This window comes from Marmota flaviventris, chromosome 12 (genome assembly GCF_047511675.1).
Source record: "Marmota flaviventris isolate mMarFla1 chromosome 12, mMarFla1.hap1, whole genome shotgun sequence".
Lineage (NCBI taxonomy): Eukaryota > Metazoa > Chordata > Mammalia > Rodentia > Sciuridae > Marmota > Marmota flaviventris.
In genome coordinates this window covers 44,961,687-44,981,970 of record NC_092509.1, presented here as the reverse complement: position 1 = coordinate 44,981,970, position 20,284 = coordinate 44,961,687, and the positions used below count along the sequence as shown (strand labels likewise).

The 20,284-nt window shown below is 43.0% G+C and overlaps 1 protein-coding gene across 3 annotated transcripts in view; it reads left to right on the top strand.

The window, feature by feature from the left end:
• The first annotated feature begins 900 nt into the window (after positions 1–900).
• Svil (supervillin) overlaps positions 901–20,284 on the top strand; it is a 232,250-nt gene continuing 212,866 nt past the window's right edge. The window contains exon 1 of one of the 3 annotated variants that reach the window (XM_071599931.1): positions 901–1,185. The gene's annotated coding sequence lies outside the window, so the exon portion shown is untranslated. Of the gene's footprint in view, positions 1,186–2,039; positions 2,134–20,284 lie in introns of those variants that run through there. The other 2 variants (XM_071599930.1, XM_071599932.1) reach the window with 2 other exon arrangements.

Genomic DNA, 20,284 nt, shown 5'->3' with positions numbered 1-20,284 from the left:
AGACAGGCTAGGGAACTTGACTATCTTCTCCTGAAACATTAAAGAAATCTATTAAGAGCTTAAGAAGAGCAGTGGGATATGTTTTTAAAAGATCACTGAAGATGCAGTGTGGAGAATGCTGGTAGAGAAGCCAGACTGGAGCAGGAGTCTAGTTGGGAGACTGGCGTAAAAAACCAGAGGAGATAGTATAAAGAGCCTGGCCCAAGGTATTGGTTGTGGGAGTGAAGCAGGGGTTGGACACTATCTGTTGACAACATTTTACATGTTTAAATTTGTCTACCGCTTTGCCCTCACCAAACACTTTAACAACCTTAACTTTGCTTCACGACTGCCTCAGCATCACCTGGGAACTTCTGAGAAATACCAGTCCTCTGGCTCCACCTACAACTTAGAGAATCAGAAACCCAGCGAGTGGGGAAAGGGGCAACGATCCTGTGTTAGGGACACTTGGGGAATTCTGAGGTAGGCTAAGGTCTCTCGAGACAGGTGGTGGGGGTGACGTGACTTTTCACACTTGTGAGTGGCCCAGCGAAGACAGTCTCCTTGGCAACTGTCCCGCGAGCTACCGCTGCAACGTTCGTCCACGTTGCCAGGTTTTATCCCTAGAACGGTAGGACACTCAGAGTGCCGGCATTGGGTCTCGAAGGTAAGCGGCACTCCTCTGGCCTCTGCAGTCACCGGCAGTGGCATGTGACAGCGGGTTAGAGATCTGAGCCCCGGGAACCCCAACACCCGGGAGCCTCCAGCCCTTGAGCGGGGGCGCGTCCCCGGGCCGGGCCAGGACGGGAGCGCGCCGAGGGGGTGGGTCAGGCCGGGGCCGGACTGACTTGCCGTCCGAGCCACTCAGAGCGCCTGGCGGCTGACACCCGGGGGCCCTACAATTAATAACACGGCGCCCGCCTGCCGCTCCGGGAATCGCTTGCTGGCTTTCGGGGAAGGAGGCGCCTGGGTTAGCCTGGTCAGCTCCAACTAACTCCCCTCAGGCAGCGGCAGTGACTGGAGGTCGTGCCAATTTCCCCCGGCCTCTCCTGGAGAGCCAGCTTGAGTAGGGGACTGTGTCGTTGCCACCGAGGTCCCGCGCTAGACTGCGTCTCCCGGATCTCGGGGAACTTCGTGTGGCCGCTGGGCCGGCAGGTGGGCGAGGGCGACCCTGCGGCTGGGGCTGGGCAGGAGCGTGCGGACAAGGTGAGTGGGGTGGGGAAGTTTGGGCTCCTGGTAGCACATGCTCAGCTTGGGGACGCTGACACCCCCCCCCCCCAGCCGAGATATCCTCTCTTTCTTCACGCTGTTCCCCGCCAAAGTTTCTCTCAGGACTTGTGGGAGGCTAAGAAGCTAACCTGCTGGAAGAGTTTGCTCAGGAGATAGAGCGAGCCAATCGGATAGGCACTCCCCCCAGCTGGGTGAACCATAAATCGGCCGGCCAGGCTTTCAGCCCTAACTGGGGTCCGGGAACCCCCACACCCCCGTGGCTATGACCGCACTTACAACTCGCTCAAACCTATTCCTAGCCCCGGAACCCGGAGGCGTCCTCCTCCCTTTAATTCAGGCAGCGGAGAGCTACTGAGATCAAGACACAATCTTCACACTCGAACCAGTAAAAACTGCCTTCCCAGTGTTTTAAAATAGGACGTGAACAGGCCGGTTTGTCGCCGTTTCCTCCGGACACCTCCTGGGGACAGAGTTGGACCAGTTGGACCGCGAGGAGGGTAACTCTGGGAGCGCGTGCACAGCTGTGGTCTGAATCTGGCAGAGAACGGTCCCCTGCGCGCTGGCCGGTGTTCGGGAAGTGGGTGACAGCGGTGGGAGGAACGGTGTCCCTGCGCTCGGCTTGGATCCACTTTCTTCTACCTTCTTTACTCTGTCCCTCATCGGGTCCCGAGGGTGCTCTCGCCTGGTGGCCCGGCAGAGGGCGCCAGCTCCCGATAGCTGCGGGCTGGCGGAGGGGAGGGGACTCGTGCGAACCTCCAGGTAAGGAGCGACGTGAATCATCCCGAGAGGGGGGACCCGATCGTAGCGCAGTGGGAAAGAGGCGGGGCGTGACCGGGGCGCTACTGAGAAGTCGGGGCTGTTCAGCCGCTGTCCGGCGGGAAGCCGCGACTCTGCCACCCGGACGTGTGGAGAAAGCGCAGGAAGGTGAGGAATGTCCCTGGTCGCAGTAGCCTAAGGGCAGAGAACGACAGCTTGGGGCTAGGGCCGACAGACCCTACTAGTACGCGCCGCTGCGCCTCCCTCGAGGCTGAGGCCAGAGGTGGGATCGATTTATTGTGGCTGCTGGCGGTCCTGTCCCGGGAGGAGCGGGAACCTAGCAGGCGCCCGCAGGGAGGGGGCGGCGGATCCCCGAGCTGCTGCCACAGGGTCCCCCGGGCGGCCCACCAGGTCCCCGAGCAGTAACAAAGGCGCGGCGCGGCGCGGCAGCTGCTTCCACCCACTTCCGTCCCCGGCGCGCCCTGGCGCGCGCCGCCGGGAAGAGCGGGTCGAGCTGGGATTTCTCTTCGTGGAGTTTCGGGAAGTTAGCGAGCTGCCCGTTACGCGGGGAGGAGGGGCGGGGAATAGGGAGTCCCGGGGTGTTAGTGTTTAGAACTGCACGTCGTGTGTTTCTTCTCTTGCTGTTGCTGGTAAATGGCGAGAGCTGCAGGGGCCCCCCACCTGTACCCCACCCTCGGGGACCTGCGCGGGTTTGAACTAGGCGCGCCGCTCTCTCTGCCACCACCGCCCGCCCATGCCCCTCCCTGCTGTGTATACGCCCAAGTGGACTCCCCGATGGGGAGTGGTTTAGTCCTCCGGTGACAATCCGGAGCCCCCAGCACCTCTTGAAGGAGGTAATTGCATTACTGTGAGTGAGAGGCGGGGAGGCTCCAGTCCAGGCCACAATCTGGGTCAGGTGCGGAGTTAAGCGCTTCTGGCATAGGCAGTCCGGATCCTTTGAAGTCTGAAGGTTTATTATAATTGGGAGTTCCTCGGAAGGGGAGAGGCCAGCTGGGACAATTAAAGGAGCTCCTTACCAAACACCCCACCTCTATCCACGAGTCTTGTGGTAACTTTATGCAGATCTAGCACGCGCACAAATATTGCCCTGGAGATGTCAGACACAGCGTCTCTGCTGGCGCCAGATGCTTCCAGGACCTGTACTGGAGATGAGCAAGAGCTGCAAAGAGAAAGCCAGGTCCTCTCTGCGGGTGTGAATCCCAACCCCCAGTAGTCAGTGAAGGAAATTAATCTTTTCATGTCTTGTCTAATTCCAGACCCTTGTGTTGTAAAGAAAGGGCAGGAACCAGCTTTGATGAATGCCTAATACAAGAGAGAATCTTACATACATTGGCAGGATTTTCACTTTGCTCTTTTAAACCGCACAGCTTCCTCCCAGAAGTTTATTTCTGTTTTACAGATGAAGAAACTGAGGCCTAAGGAGGTTAACAGACCTGGGTGAGGTGGCACACATCAGTAATCCCAGCTACTTAGGAGGCTGAGGCAGGATGAATGATCACAAATTCCACGCCAGCCTCAGCAATTTAGTGAGACCAGTCTCAAAATTAAAAAAAAAAAAAAAAAAGTAACTTGGTGATGGAGCATACCTACTGAAAACAGACAAACAAGTCCATGAGTTCTGTTCCAAAGAGGACTGCTTACTTGTTCCAATTTCTTTGGCAAAGGCTGTTACTGAAGATTTTTTTTTTTTTAATGGATTACTGGCTATACAGTATAACCCCAAGTTAAGGTTTGCTTCTGTTAGGCATTAAGGTTTGATTGACTTTCCACACATTTTTGGCTTCTGTTATTGCCAGCATCTCAACTAAACCAACTTTTAAAGCTTAAGGTTTATGAAAAGCCACCTTCTCAAAATCTTTAGAATTATATGACAGTTCCACAGAATGTCAGAAGTAGCTGCCCTTTGCTTTGTGTGCTATCTCATTAGGCAGGTGAGTCTGGCCTCAGGAACTGTACAGAGCATGGAGCTCTGTTTGCCTTCCCTGTTACAAGGAGCAGGAGTTTCTTGCCCTGTTTAAACTGTGTGTGGGATATTGCCACTGTGCTGAATGTGTGTTTAAAGTTAAGTGAGGTCTCTTTGCAAATAACAGACAACCTTACTAACTGATAAGTTAACCCCCTGAGGGTCTAACAATATGCTTAATCCACACACCTCTATGCAACACAGAGCTCAGTTTTAAAATATAGGATTTTGATATTGTGACTGTTATTTAAAATACCTTGCCTCAAAGAAAAAGGTTTGAAACTCTGGAATGACAGTCTGTGACTCAGAATGTCCTACTGCCCTGCCATTCCTGGAGATAGCAAGGCATGATGAGTAAGGGCAAACCTCTGCAGTCAGAATGGCTGGGTTCAAATGCTGCCAGCACCATTTATTACTCTGCAACCTTGGACAATGGCTTAACCTCTCTGAGCTTCACTTTCTTCCTTTAAAACAGGGGTAATAATGGTGGTTCCTGATTGAAGCTCAAGGGTTGAATTAGATAATCCACATAAGGCACTTCGCACAGTGGCTAGTGCACAGTAGCTGCTCAATACATGTTAACTAATAATGGTGTTGTTTGAGAATAGACTCCTACTTTTTCCCCTTCTGCTATTCATCTGGAGAAGTAAAGTAAGATGAGAGCTGTCTCAAACTCACTATTTTTCGTCAACACTGCAATATTGTGCAGTTAGGGATTTCCTCTTCTTTTTGTCAGCAAGTTGAGGGGGGCAGAAGAGGTTAGTAGTGATGGGAAAGTTTGCTGAAGGAATTTTTACAAGAGACTGAGTGAGTGCAGGGCTTTCCTCCTGCTTTTGCCACTATGTAATTTTGTGGCTACCCCTCCAGCCATTTCCCTTTCCTTTAAATTTAAAGCCAGTATCCTAATGACAAGATGGCAGGACTTTAATAAAATTAGCTGAAAGCCAAACAAACTATAGAACAAGTAGCAAGTATTCTCTTTTTTTGATTGATTAGTCATCTATAGTACTAAAAAAAATCTGCTTCTGTGAAAACCATAGTGGCTTAAACTTGGACAAGAAGGATCATCTTCTTGGAAAATAGAATATTTTCTGAAAGTCTGCTTAAAAGCGAGCCACCAAGTTGATAAGAGGAGGAAGGAGAGTTTGGTATGTAATATTTCAAAAATATTTGCTGAAATAGAGTGAAATTGCTAAACTACCTTAGAGGGTAACAGAATGAGGTACAAATCAGTTAAGCTGAACAAGTAGGGCACAACCAGTGTGCCTATTTTCATGTGTGAAAACACTTGAAAGGTTTTCAATTCAGGAAACCTAAGTGGAGAATTAGTTTTCTTTTTTGCTGTTTTATAATTCTGGATTTTGTGCTTTTATGTTTTAAATGATAAATTATGGGCTAAAACTCTAGAAACCATATAATAAGTTAAACAATGGATGGTATAGTTTTGGTAAAAGTTATCTTTCTGTTTACATATGGGAGTAAGAGAAGGATCATCATTACATAGGGTTGACGCTTGGATGTGAAATGCAGCTTTCTCTCACCCTGTAACCACTTGGCAGCGAGTAAAGGGTTAGAAGCAAGATCCCCCCTCTTTTGTGCATCTTGCTCCATTTGTAGCCACTTGCGCTCCCACTGTGAAGTCAGAAGCAGCTGCCGGGCATGCGCCAGACCTGCTCTGGGCTGTCGCTTCCTTTGTAGGGAAGATAAACAGGCAGCGTTATTTTGGATCACATAGCAGCTTGTTCAAAAGCATCTTGCATTCCCCAGCTGTTCCACAACTTCTTCTCCTATGGGAGGGAACTTGCCAGCTGCTGGGGCAACTGTACTTACATTTGCTGCTTTTGTTCAGTAACCAAGGAAGGTAAAAAAAAATCCAGGAGCCTTTGTTAAACTGTAGCCATTGTAAATAGTCCCTATTTGTTTCTGTTATGTCAATGTTATTCCAGACAAAGTCTGACAGGGGAGAAGATTTAAAAGGAAATGTCACAATTAACATTTTTTTTTCAAATTAATGTTTTGTTTTTTTAATGTTTAGGATAACCAGCCTGTGTACAGTTTTTTCTATACTTAAAACGTAGGCGGCTTTTATATTTCATTAATGAATAAAGGAATGGAACTGATATTAAATTAAAAAAAAATGTTTTGCCATATGAATCAGGTTTAATTCTATACATTCTTCTGTTGCATGAAATAGTTTTGTGTTTTCAGACAAGAAGTTATTTTGCATTTGTTAGGGCTGGAAGGTACTCACCCTGGCCATGCCTTGGCACTTGCTTTGGCAGTGAGAGAATTTGAATTTCTTAGAAGCTGTTACTTTTACCCAAGGTGATCTGGCTGTTTAGTTTAATTCAGCCAGGCTTATGTTGAGTGTTTACAAGGTGAAGATGAATAAGGTTTGGGCCCAGACACAGTGGGCTCCAGTTTAGAAACAGCAGACATAAACCAATAGGGGAACTGGGAGGGCTGTGGTAGAGGCAGGCCCTTTTTGTGATCATACCTCTTCAGGCACCTCTGTTTTCAGAACAGTGTTGTGATCATGACAACTCAAATAAAGCCAGAGTTTAGCAAACTGATGTGCCAGGAGAAAGGAAGTCAAGGAGGAAAGTCTGGGTCCAGTATGACAGAAGGGGCATTATATGGTATGTCAAAGCTTTAGTACATGTACTTAAGGTCTTGTGTTCCTGTAAAGACACCTGTCTCACCTTAGTCTTTGTGTCTCCCAGCTCCTGCCCGGCACTGTAAGACGTCTTACGTTCCTCATTACTGTGAATGGTGAATAAATGACCGTCTAGTAGCTACAGCATAAATCACAGTCATTTATTGGGATCCAGTCAGCTTCAATCCCCTTTGTTCTATAAGAGGTTATAAAATAAACCATAATCACTTGGACATGTATAAAACCCCTGACTCTGAATCTCCTCTAACTCTTAGGGGCCCTTGATTTGGAAACTGCTAGTGACTCATAGTCGCTGAGTTGGACCTGCAGTTCTAAGCTCTTTAATCTCCTTCTGGGCTCTTTCTACACATTCATGAATCTTCTACTTCATCCCTTTTGCATATTCATAGCAGATTTTCAAATTGTTTTGGTTTTCAGTTGGTTTTTACTGCCATTTTCATTTGAGACTCAAGAACCCCATTAGGTTCTTAGGGCTGATGCCTGGGGTTCCTGTTTTGCAGAAGAGGAAACTGAGTCTCTACATTCGGTAACCAGGCCTCGGCTAGCACAGAACTTCCATCTCCTGACTCAGAATCCGGCACTCTCCTTGGCTAAATCTTGAAAGAGTCAAAACATCCATTTAAAAAAAATGGTCTAAAGGTCATTTGTTCCTAAGGCTTTTTGTGCTTGCTCTGACTATAACGGATCTTCCTGGTTTTTCACTGGGTGCATTACTGGGATGAATCTCTCGTTGCACGTCTCTGCACAGAGCAGTTGTTCTCTTCTCCTGTTGTGTTTTAAGTCTTGTCTCTCCAACGCACAGTTGCCATCTTTCTAACACATGCGTCCCTGCTCCTTTCAGGGGAAATTTCATATTGAAGCATCAGGTGATTTATTCTGATTTAATGGTTCGGGATGTTAAAAAATTCTTGATGGTATCAGATACAGACAGAAAGTCAAAGTTAACCCGTCTGGTCCTTTTCACAGAAGGACTATTGGAAAATGAGCCATTTCCCCCTGGAAGTGGTGACCATGGTGTCCCCTTAGCATTGTACACTTTAGAGTTTAGAAACAGCAGCCATTTATTTTTCCACAGGAGGGAGATGATGGTGAGCTTTGTGGGTGCAGCCACAGAGAGCCCCTGCTTTGCTTAGGATAGCTCTAGTATTCCTTGTGCAGCTGCAGTCTTGCTCCCTACGCGTACCTAGTGGCCCCCCTCCACACCCCCAAATGTGGGCAGCTTTCTCTTCATTCTTCGACCCTTTGTTTTCCCTTTGACATTCTGCCCCTCCTGCTCCTGGTTGCTGCTGCCTGGCCACCTCCCTGCAGTCTAAGGTTTCAAGCGTCTTAAGGACGCATTTGCCTTAGATGCCCTTATCTCCATCTGTCATGGTGTTTAATTGCTTCCCCCCACTATCCAGCCTGCTCTTGACTTGGGGTAAGTTCCCCCCACCCCGGCTGTCCTTTCTGCTTACTTCTGTCTGCTCTTGCTTTGGCTGATGCTGCTGCCCCCTTTCTGCTCCCAGTGCTGCTGACCCTTTGTGTCCACACTTTCCCAGGCTCTCCAGTGCATGGCTTTGTTTCTTTCCAGGCTGTTCTGCTCTTTCCTCCTCCCCTTGCTCCTTTTCCACAGTGCTTCTTAATAGATATATATTTTTTTCCCTTTATTTTTCCCAACAATTTACAGACCCTTCTGCCTTTGTCCTGAGTTGATCCCATTTGGCTGTCACCTGAGTTAAGTATAATTATTACATTATATACTCCCATCAAAGTTTTTATTTCGAGGGAACTTTTGCTTTTCAAAATACTTCTTTGCAATTGAAACTTGGAAACACCCGTTTTGAAACTGGTCAGGTCAGGTCATTTAGAGACCTGAACTTTGGGGGAAGATTGAAATTTATTTTGGCTTTCCTTTCGTGTGGCAGTACCTGAAAGTAACTGACATGTAAGCTTATTTTGGATAACCTTTCCTTTACAAATGGAAAATGTACACACACAGAGCAGAATTAATGTTTGGGCTCTCTCTCTTTCTTTTTTCTTCCTTCAAATGATGTTTCTGCAGAATCTTGGGAGGGAGTTTGTGCTTTGTGGCCAGTTTGGGTTTGCATAAGTCATGAACAATTTGTTATATTAAGACTGTACTGGACCAGGCGTAGTGGCACATGCCTGTAATCAATCCCAGGGACTTGGGAGTCTGAGGCAGGATGATCGAAAGTTCAAAGCCGGCCTCAGCATTTTAGTAAGGTCCTAAGCAACTTTGTGAGACCTTTTTTCCAAATAAAAAATAAAAAAGGGCTGGAGATATGGCTCAGTAGTTAAGCACCCCTGGATTCAATCCTGGGCAGCCCACCCCTCAAAAGAAAAGACTGTACTGGGTCCTTTTGTTTATAAGGTTGTTAGGGATATGTCCTAACCATGATCCTGTGTCCATAATCATATACTGGAGAGAAAGTTTTAGGAAACCATTGTAAGATTGACCCCTACTAGGGAATCTTCATTTTTTTCCCCAAGCCATGAACAGGAAGGGCTATGCCCAGTATCAGGAATAGATCCTCTGGCTCCTGAATGTTCTTGCTCTGCCTTGTGGCAGAGGCTCCAGGGAGGACAGTATGGCTGCCACTGGGCATGGCCATGGTTATGCTCTCCAGAGCCTTCCCATCTGTTCAGTAAATAAGAGATTGCTCTTTCTTTCTTTTCTTGTACTAGGGATTGAACCCAGGGGTGCTTATCCACTGAGCCACATTCTCAGCTCATTTTATTATTTATGTTTATTTAAGACAGAGTCTTGTGACGCTTGTTCTTTCTGTGGTATATAAAAAAGAGAGAGAAAGATATAGTTACCTAATTTACATTTCTCCTTGCTTTACTTTTTTTCAAGTTATAAAAAAAAGTAAAAGGACTTACCTGTGCCCCAATTAAATTTGGTTCTTTAATTTCTCAGCTAAACCAAAGCACAGTTTTCTTGCCCCAGTAGATATGGGGCTCTGTTTACAACGTTGGGATAGGAACTGATGTTTCAGTGTGGACTGTGCCATACGTGCCCAAGGGATATTTATTTCAGTGATGTTCTTTAACTGGTGCTGCTGAACGTGGAATCAGGATGTGGCCGCCCGCTTCTGAACCTAGTCGAGTTGCCCATCTATAATGACCTCTGGAGAAAGGTTCTTGAGATTGGAAGTATGTAGAAACGAAAGCGCTCAGACTATTGGTTCCATCACTCATTTGTTCAGCTAACATTTCTCAGCCACGTGGCATATGTACATATGTGTGTGTATAGGTGTGGGTGACGTGCATGGACATCTGCGTACATTCTTGGTGTTGAGAGTGCGTTGTAGAGTGAAGCCCTCACAGAGCTCACGTTTGGGGATACAGCTGAGGAAAATCAGCATAGGTGCTGTGATGGAAGCACATCCCGGATGTAATGGAGACACAGGAGGATGCCTTGGTGGGGGCTGCTGCTGCTGAAGCCTGCTGCTTGCCAGGCCCTATGCTGCGGGCTTGGCTTTCCTCCCCCCTTCAGTCAGCACTGTCTTCTTAAATAGAAGCCTTGGTAGGTTAAGTATCTCAAAGGAGGTCAGACAATGCACAGTGGAGTCTGAGTTTGAACTTGGATCCAAGGTCATGAACCTTCTTGCAGTAAATGACAGGTTTTCTATCAGTATATTCCTAGGTATACTTGTCCTCTACAGCTAGGAATCTATTTCAGTCACCACGGTACCTCCGTCACTGCATGGAGTTGTTATGTATGTGTTGTATTTAGATCTTCAATGTCCCCCAGGGCCCTTCTGTTAAACATAGGTGGCCAGCCTGTGGTACTGTTGATGGGTGGTGGAACCTTTAGGAGGTGGGGCCTACTGGAAAGAAAGTTAGGTTATTTGGGGTGTGTCCTTGAAGGAGATGTCAGGATACTAGCCCCCCTCCCTTTCTCTCTTTCCTGGTTGCTTTGAGTTGAGCAGTTTTCCTCTACCACATGCTCCTTGCTTGTTACAGACCAAAGGCAGCTGAGCCCAGTGATCTTGGACAGAAACCTCAGAACCCTGAGTTGAAAAAAATCCTTCTTATAAGTTAATTTTTCTCAGCTGTTTTGTCACAGTGATGGAAAGTTGACTAATACATTAATAATGGAAGAAGAAATCCCAGAGCCATTTTGTCTGGAGGATGTACAGTGGTGATTTCACTAGCTCTGCCACTGAATAAAGGAGATCCATGGTGATCTGATCTAAAGAGTTCCTCCGAGTCTGTGATTATGCATTTTCTTCTCTGAGTGTCCTTGACATTCAGTAATCTGGCAACTGTATTTCTAGAGACTTTTCTTTCCCTCTGTTAAACATTCCAGAAACTGCCAGTGACAATAATGTCACCCAGGAGAGACTGTAGCCCCACAACTCTGTCTTTTGGGTGCTGTGCCTTCTGCCAGCAGCCTTGAATTTCTGCCTTGATGTTCTCAACTGGGCTTGGGTGAGGAGAGTGGTGCTATTTCAGCCCTGCTGAAGGGAAGGGTAACTTCTTCATTAGGGCCTGTTCTTCAGTGGAGCCTTCTCTGAGCAGGAGCATGCCTGCCAGGACACGCCTGTGCAGTGCTATTGGTTTACTTCACCGCCAGCATGGTGGAGTCCACACTGTCCCTCCACGTCCCTGCTTTCTAAGGGTAGCAAGGCTCTGTATTTCTGATAACACCCAGTTGTGGTTGTTAAAAGTACTGGCTAGGCAGGTTGGAGGAAGCCTACTGCCCTTTGAAACAAAGGAGAGAATGGAAAGGGAAGTTGAATCCTGTCTTCTTCTAGAAGGGACCAAGAGGACACATGCAGCTTATTCAGGATGACTTATGCTGTGCCTAAGGAAGAGACTTTAACAAGCATTTGTCTGTCCTGTTTCTGTTTCAGATGTGGCTTTTGGTAGGGATATAAGTAGAAAGCCAGACCTCTATCCCTGACCTGTGTATCCTAATGAGGAAATTCCACAGGTGAACATGCTTTTATTTAAAGACTACAGTTCTTTTTTTTAATCCATCAGATTTTAAATCCAAATGTTCTGAGAATAAGGCTAAGAGTTTACATTCCTGGAAAAAGTGATAGATCATGAAGTCAAATTTAGAGAGGACTTATTTCAAGCAATTTTAGACTGTTTCTGTTCAACTCCTAAAAATTAATTTGATATAACATTTTTAAATAGGGCATGTATGTGTGTGTGTATACATATGTGTGTGTGTGTGTATATATGTATATATGTATGTATATGTATATTTTTTTTTTGTATTGAGATTGAGCATTGAGTTTCCAGGAAAAAGAAAAACATATTATATGCTTGACAAGAAAATTGTATGGTTGGAAAATGTTTTGGTTGATTATTTATGTAAACCCAACATCTGTGTGTTAAAAAAAATAACTTCCTCATCATTTTTTAAAAAACTAAAAGCTTTCATGGCGTGGCATTTATTTTTTTCTGTACTTGGTTCTCACAGTGCTGGAGGAAAACACAAGTTAGTTACAGCAGTGAAAGCACTTTATTTTTTTTCCATGTGAAAATTGGTTCCATCTTTTGTAGCTTGGCTTCCAAAAACAAAAACAACACTGCCGCCGCCCCCTGACCCCCCCAAAAAAGAAGAATCTTAGAAAATACTGCAGACTTATTGTGGGAAACTTCTCACTTTTCCTTTGAGCACGGATACCGGTTCTAGGTCCAGATCACATCCATATCTGATTGTAGCACTATCCATATTTTGCATACTCCATACCCATAGTCTTCAATACACATTTTCTTCTCACTTCCCACTTCAGCCTGAAGTTGGCTTTGCCAAGTTCAGTGCTGTGTTCGCATAATCTTCACCCAACCCTTTTTCTCATCCAAGATTTTTATACTCTTTGGTTGCCAGATTCACATGGATTGCTTATAGTTTACCCAACAATGGGTTTTCTGTTTAATGTTTTCATATTTTCCAAATGGTTTTCCCATTGTTTGGGATTTTAGGGACAACTAAGGAGAGTTAATGAGCAGAGTTGCCTCCATTGTATTTAGGTTTGCTGAATTCATTTCCATCACCAAATGTAGGTCAATGTGAGGATATCTATGATGTAGTATTTTAAGATTTTGGTACAAGTAGGGGAGTGAAGATGAGTTGAAAGATGAAAAGAACTGGTGTTACTGTATGAAAGAATTTTTCTCTTTCAAGATATTTTTCTTCTCCTCCTCCCCCTTCCTCTTCTTCTTTCCCTCCTCTCCTCCATCATTTCCTTCTGCTCCTCCCTCTCCTCCATCATCTCTTCCCTCCCCTCCAACATCATCTGCCCTCCATCGTCTTCTCTTCCTCTTCCTCCTCCATCATCTCTTCCTCCTCTTCTTGAAGCATTGTTCATAGTCTGGTTGGACAAACATCCCTTGCTAACAATAATGCTTTCTTAACAATGAATACTGAAAGTTTCAGGAAAGTACTATGAAAATGACTTATATCTCACTAGCATTTTTTTTTTTTTTTGTACTGGGGATTGAACTCAGGGTCAGTCGGCCACTGAGCCACATCCCCAGCCCTATTTTGTATTTTATTTAGACACAGGGTCTCCTGAGTTGCTTAACTCCTTGCTTTTGCTGAGACTGGCTTTGAACTCAGGATCCTCCTGCCTCAGCCTCCTAAGCCGCTAAGATTACAGGAATGTGCCACCGTGCCCAGCTAATAAGCATTTTGAAATCACAGTTCAAGTTGGAGATACTTATTCAAATTTTATAATATTTATGGAGCACTTTTGTATCTAAGGCATTCTGCTAGGCATTGTCATGTATCTCAATCACAATCATCAGGTGAAGTATTTCCATTACACAGATGCGCAATATCAAGGCCCACAGAGGTAAAATGGCCGGTCATAGCCATGTATCTCTGGGGGATATAATTGAGAGTTAAATCTGGATCTTTTGCTGCGAAAGTCACATTCACTTGGCAGTACACTCAGCTCATAAATAAGTGGTAGTATACCAAAATGAAGATCATGCATGTAATAGAGGATTCCAGAAGTGCAGCTTAATGCAAAATACAGTAAAGATTAAAGAACAAAACTGTCAATTTTGGGTTGGAGATTTTAGTGCCCTTAAGTTGAGTTTGGAGGCTAGGATTCTTGTGTCTGCCTGCTCTTAGCTAAAGACATTTATTGTCCTAGATTTTAGTACAATTCATACTGAAAACCCTGTTGTGTGTGTTTGTGTGTGAATGTGCACATCTTGCAAAGACAAGTTTGGTGCTAATGTGGAAAGAATTCTAGCTGAAAAAACCTGGAGAGTGTTCACTGAACTGTTTTATTTCTTTTCTTTAAATAGCTTTATTGAGGTATGATGCTGCCACAGTTTTCTTAACCTTCTAGTAAGGTTTTTGGGAGAAAGTTCAGGTCAGTGTTAAGCCACAATTCCTTAACTTCCAGGGCTCTATGATACAATCTTGGATAAATTACTCAAAACTTTTCTTGATATTTGCAGAAAAATCTTTTCTGTAGTAATTCGGGAGATTTTTGTATCTTAAAAACTTGTGCAAGAGAGAGTGCATGACTTTAAAAACTAGACCAACACTAGTTGGAACTTTAGTCATGTTTCCCCCCTCCAGTGACCTCTTGATGTTCTGTATTAACAGGAGGAACACAGCATCATAGTCATTCAAAACAATTCCTTGAATTTTTTAAGTATGGTTTATGTGTCTACATGTATCTCATTTTATTTTACTTTATAAGATGAATAGTCCATGCCTTCATATCTTTCTTTTATAGATGAGGAAATTTAGGCCCCCACAAAAAGAGTGTTAGGTTCCCGACTATCAGGCACGAGGCATCAGGATCCAACCTGGAACCCAGGTCTTTGGATGCCTAGCCCTGTTTTTTTCCACTCTTGATTTCATTGAGCCAGTGACAAATGATAGAGGTTTTCCAGTGTGTTTCTTAAAAAACCTTAAAATAGTTATGGTTATTTCTGATATTCTACTTACCACCATTTAAAACTTGATTATAAAGCGGTCCAACTTCTTTTCTTTGTTAATCCATCATGAGATGTAAGGCAACAGCTGTTGGAAGGGTATAAGTTACCACCATAAATAGAGTAAAGCTCTTCATTGAGGGTTGGAAGGAAAAGTTTGGCTCAGTTGAATGATGCCTCAGGATTTTCAGTGATCAAAATGGAGAGACTGACTTTGCTGTTGAAGGTATTGACTTTCCTGGTCTTTACTGGGATTATTCAAGCAGATGTGCTGGAGAGCTAATCTCTACTCCGGGGGTGTTCATGCTGACTAGTCAGTGCATGTAGGAGAGGAACTGATATTTACTGAGCATGTTATGCTACGTGCTAGGCAACATCTATACCTTACTTTATAACAGCTGTTAGTGTAGTCCTGTAAGGAGTACAGCAAGTCTCGTGGAGTTTTAATTTAAGCGGTGGGGCTGGTGTTGTTTCCAGTTCTGTTAGAAAAGTCCAGTCTCTTTCCACTAACTCTGTCATCTCCAAATGTTGTGATTTATGTTTTAAGATTAGCTTTCCTGAAAATACCTTCTCCTCTAACTCTGACCAGTGACAAATGATAGATATTTTCCAGTGATAGAGATTTTCTCAGCATAGAAGTCAGATAAAAAGTACCAGTTAAGATGATACCAGTTGGAAGTCAAAAGACTCTTCTTTTTCTTTAAGCAGCTTTCTTGAGGTGTAACGTTGCCACTGTTTTGTTAACCTTCTAGTTAGGTTTTTTGGGGAAAGTTCGGGTCAGTGTTTAGCCACAATTTCTTAACATCTAGGTCTTTATGATATGATCTTGGATAAATTACTCAAACTTTTCTTGATATTTGAGGAAAACTCAACCTGGATCTGGACTGTGTGCCCATTATAAGTAGCATAGGGCAGTGGTCCTCAAACTTTAATGTGCATATATGGCACTTGGTGATCTTGTTCCAATCTTTCATGCATGTACTGATTGTCTGTCTACTTGTTCAATCAGAAGTCAAGAAAGCAACATAGAAATATGTGATTGTGATTGTGAACTTTTCTGTTTCTCTTTGTATTTCTGTCAGTTTTTGCTCAATGGACGGACAGTCCCCAATTTATGGTGGTTTTACTTAATGATTTTGGGCTCTCCAATAGTGTGAAAGTGATACACATTCAGTACAAATCATGCATCAAGTTTTGATTTTGATCTTTTCCCAGGCTAGTGATACTCTTTTGAGGTATGTAGCAGCACTGTGAGCGGCAGCTCCATCAGCCATGTGATCATGGGGGAAACAGCTGATATTCTACAGTGCCTGCGTTTGGAGATGTTCTATGTGTTTTTGCATCCCTTCCCATCATGGCTACAAAATGCTTGTGTGTGTCCATGAGATATGCAACACTTCATTATAAAAGAGCCTTTGTGTTAGACAGCTTTGCCCAGCTGGAGGTTGATGTTAGCATTTGGAACTGCTCTAGGGTAGGCCAGGTTAAGCGACATAAGTTTCCTATGTGAGATGTATGGAATGGATTTTGACTCCTGTTATTTTCATCTTAGGTTGGGTATGTCAGAACAGAACTCCAGTGTAAGTGGAAGACCATCTATATTTAGATGCACAACCACTGAAGTGAATAAATGATTAGGATTTTTATGTCCTATTGATGAACTGGCCACTTACCATTATGAAGGGATCTTCTTTCCCTCAACTGATATCCTTTTCTCCAGAATAGGCTTTGCCTGATTTTCATAAAACCACTTCAGTTTTCTTTGGATTGGTGTTGCATGGCGTATCTTTTTCTATCCTTTTACTTTAAAACTGTTGTGTCTTTATATTAAAGTGCCCTATACCTTTGAATCTCATTACATGTAACTATTGACGGAGCTAATTTTAAATCTACCATTTTGCTAGTTGTTTTCTTTATAGCCTATCTGTTCTTCCTTGCTGTTTCCTATTTTTCTGCCTCCTTTTGGGATTCTTCGAAGCTTTTATAAATTCATGTTCTCTCCTTAATTAGCTTATTGGCTGTATCTCTTTGGTTAGCTGTTTTAGTGATTGCTTTAGTAAGTAAGTATACATCTTTAACTTTTGCAGATTGACAGTTTCTCCCTTTTAGTTCTTAAAGCGGCATCATTTTAAACATGAGCAATGTGTTTCTGAGTACCTACTAGGCCTGCATTGTGAGTTTCTCCAAAATGTCTGGTGAAGCAGGTACTGTTTTCACCTGTGACTGAGCACTAGCCGCTGCTCTCACTCATCTTTTCTGGGGTGCTTTCCCCAGCCACAGGAAGTTTGCTTATGTGCATGCACTGAATACTTGAGGATTGAGATCTCTCCTCCAGAACTCCTCTCTGTGCACAGTTCTCTCCCTTTTGGTACCCTTTCTTACAAATCCTAGCTGCCTGGGTTTCCCCAAACTCTCAGTCTGTGTCCTTCATGCAGGAAATCTGCTGGACTTTCTTTCTCCCTGTGTTACTGCCAAGAAATCCCTCTAGGTGATACGCTTGCTCAATCACACACTCATCTCATTTGCTTCCTGATGTCCTGTGTCCTGAAACCATTATACAATATATTTGACTGGTTTCTCCTTTCACCCCTTACCACCTCCTAGTTGTCAGGCAAAAAGATAAATGTGCTTCCTTTTTTCCCCATTTTGATCTAACCTAGGATTTTTGTTAAAATTTAGGTTCTATTTAGTACATTTTGACTAAGGCCTCAGACTCTATATTTCTAAGAAATTTTCAAATGATAGCAGGGCTTCTGGGAAAAGATTGCTTTAAGTAGCTAGAAATTTTAACTATTCAATAGATATATAACATGAGCCACATCTGTAATTGGGATTTCTTTCTTTTGTGCTACTGGGAGTTGAACCAGTAGTTACCATCAAGCTATATTCCCAGCCCTTTTTTATTTTTTATTTTGAGACAGTTGTGGAGGCTGGCCTCAAACTTGTAGTCCTCCTGCTTCAGTCTCCATGGTAACTGGGATTACAGACATGTGCTGCCAGGCCCAGCATAATTTGAGATTTCTTAGTAGTTACATTAAAACATAAGGATAAACAGGTGAAACTAATTTTAACAATCTGTTTTCCTTAATCTGCTGTATTCAAAATGCTATTACTGCAGCATAAATCTGTGTAGAAATATAAATGAGACATTTTTTCTTTCTCTTTTTGGTAGTTAAGTCTTGAAATTTGGCATATATGTTACAGCTATATAAGCTCTAAATTCAGATACTAAATTTTCATCTGAAACACCTGGTCTGTATTTAGATTTCATAAAATTTATAGTTGAATTGTAACCAACTTCCAGATGCACTTAAGTTTCCCAGCAGCTGAATCAAGTGTCAAAAAAAATCACTTCCCATTAATATTTGCATCCAGATTGACAAAATGGATTCATCTTTTTTTAGAATTCATTTGACTTTTTGAAACAAAAGCGCATCAGTTTAAAAGCTCTATCTGTTCAAGTTATGTAAATTCACTCACTCTCATGCCAACTCAGAATTACGAACATCAAATTCAAAGGAATACTGTATTTTACCACATGACGATTGCCACAGCATTAACCTATATTTATGAGTATTTTATGCATCCTAATCTTGCACCAAAGACAGTTTAGTTTAGATGATCTGTAAGAAATACCAAAACATTTTTGAAAAAGCTTCACATAATGTTCACACCTCACTTTAAAAAAAATTTGGCAAAAATCTGTGTCGATTGTGTGGTGAAATATATTTAAAAATTGAGAACTAAGTTTTAATTTATCAATATCAACTAAATATTCTTTAAACTTTTCTTGTAGATTTTGAAGGCTATTTATTTCTGCTTTTGATTTCAGTGAAATATGTGTATAGATTCAAATTAGAAAAATATATAGCCAGGGGTGGTGGCATATGCCTGAGGCTGAGGCAGGAAGATCCCGAATTTCAGGCCAAACTTGGCAAGGTGGTGAGACCCTGTCTCAAAATACAAAATGAAAAGGGCTTTGTAACTCAGTAGTAAAGAACCCCCGCTGTGTTCAATTCCCAGTACCACACACACACACACACACACACACACACACACACACACAAATGTATATCATCATTATTTTCACTTGTCTTCTGAAAAGTATTAATTTCAGTACAGATTCTCCTGCCTGTCTAGCTGGGTTACAAATAAATTTTCTTGTTCTTGGAATTTCAAACTTCACTTGTTCATTATCTGTGAATAAACCCAAATCACTTTGCTGTTTGTGTCTTCATTGAGTATATTGCATGTGTTCATTTTGGACAAAGTGTATCTTGAATTGGAGTAAACGATACATGTATCTTTGTAGAACTCTTTTGTGACTCATCCAGAAATTATTGGCAAAGACAACATGATTATTGAATTCATGGGTTTTGTCAGGCACAATGGCACATGCCCATAGTCCCAGCAGCCTGGGAGACTGAGGCAGGAGGATCACTCCTTCAAAGCCAGTGCAGCAATTTGGTGAGGCCTTAGGTAATTTAGCAAGACCCTTTCTCAAAATAAAAAATAAAAACAAAAGTGCTGGGCATGTGTGTCTCTGGGTTCAATCCCTGGTCCAAAAAAAAAAAAAAAAAAAAAAAAAATCATTGTTTTCTATTTCTTTCAGCAGTTCAATAGACACACCATAATTCATAGTATTTATATATTTATATGTATCTTCTGGACAATTTTAAGAATATTTACCATGGTTTATATTAGTGTCCCACAAAGGCCCATGTGTTAAAGGGCTGATTCCCAGCCTGTGGCACTACTGGGAGATGGTGGAACGACTAAGAGGTAGAGCCTAGTGGGGGTTTTCTGTTCATTGGGAATGTGTCCTAGAAGGGAATAGTGGGACCTCTGCCTTTTCCTGTCTCTTGGTTTCCTTTCTTGGCTGCTGAGAAGTAAGCACCTTATTCTACCACATGTTCCCTGCCCAAAGCAAGAGGGCCAAATGACCAAGGATGGAAACCTCCAAAACTGTGAACCAAAATAAGCTTTTCTTTTTTAAAAGTTGATTATCTCAGATATTTTGTTACAGCAGCACAAACTGACTAATACATTACTCATGACAGTTTTCATAAATGGCACTTCAGAAAACTGACCACAATTGAATATCTAATAGCACAAATAGGTGTTAAGAGATAAACTAGTCTCTTATTTTAAAAGTCTGGTAAGTTTGGATTTTTTTTTTAATGTATTTATTTATTTATTTATTTTTTTAAGAGAGAGGAGAGAGAGAGAATTTTTTAATATTTATTTCTTTTTTAGTTATTGGCGGACACAACATCTTTGTTTGTATGTGGTGCTGAGGATCGAACCCGGGCCGCACGCATGCCAGGCGAGCGCGCTATCGCTTGAGCCACATCCCCAGCCCCAAGTTTGGATTTTTGACTTAACATAGTAGGAGCACTCTCAGATATGATAGAAACTTTTGTTCCTAATTTTAGCCAATATTCCTTAATAGATGCAAAAGATCAAGAAGTATGAATCCAATTTTGGGGGGAGGGGTGCTTTTTGGGCTGTGAATTGACAACATTTCTTCATAAATTTGTAAGTCTTTTGAGATAAAAAACTTTACCCAAAACATTGAGTAGTGTTTCTTACTTTGCAAAATTCATTTAAAGCTAAAGAAAATTACTTATGGTTCCCAAATGTGAAATCCTTTGATTTTTGACATTATTAAAAAGTATTTTGTTTTCTATTGGCTATTGCTTAGTTGTTTAATTAAAAGGCTTTCACTTTTCATA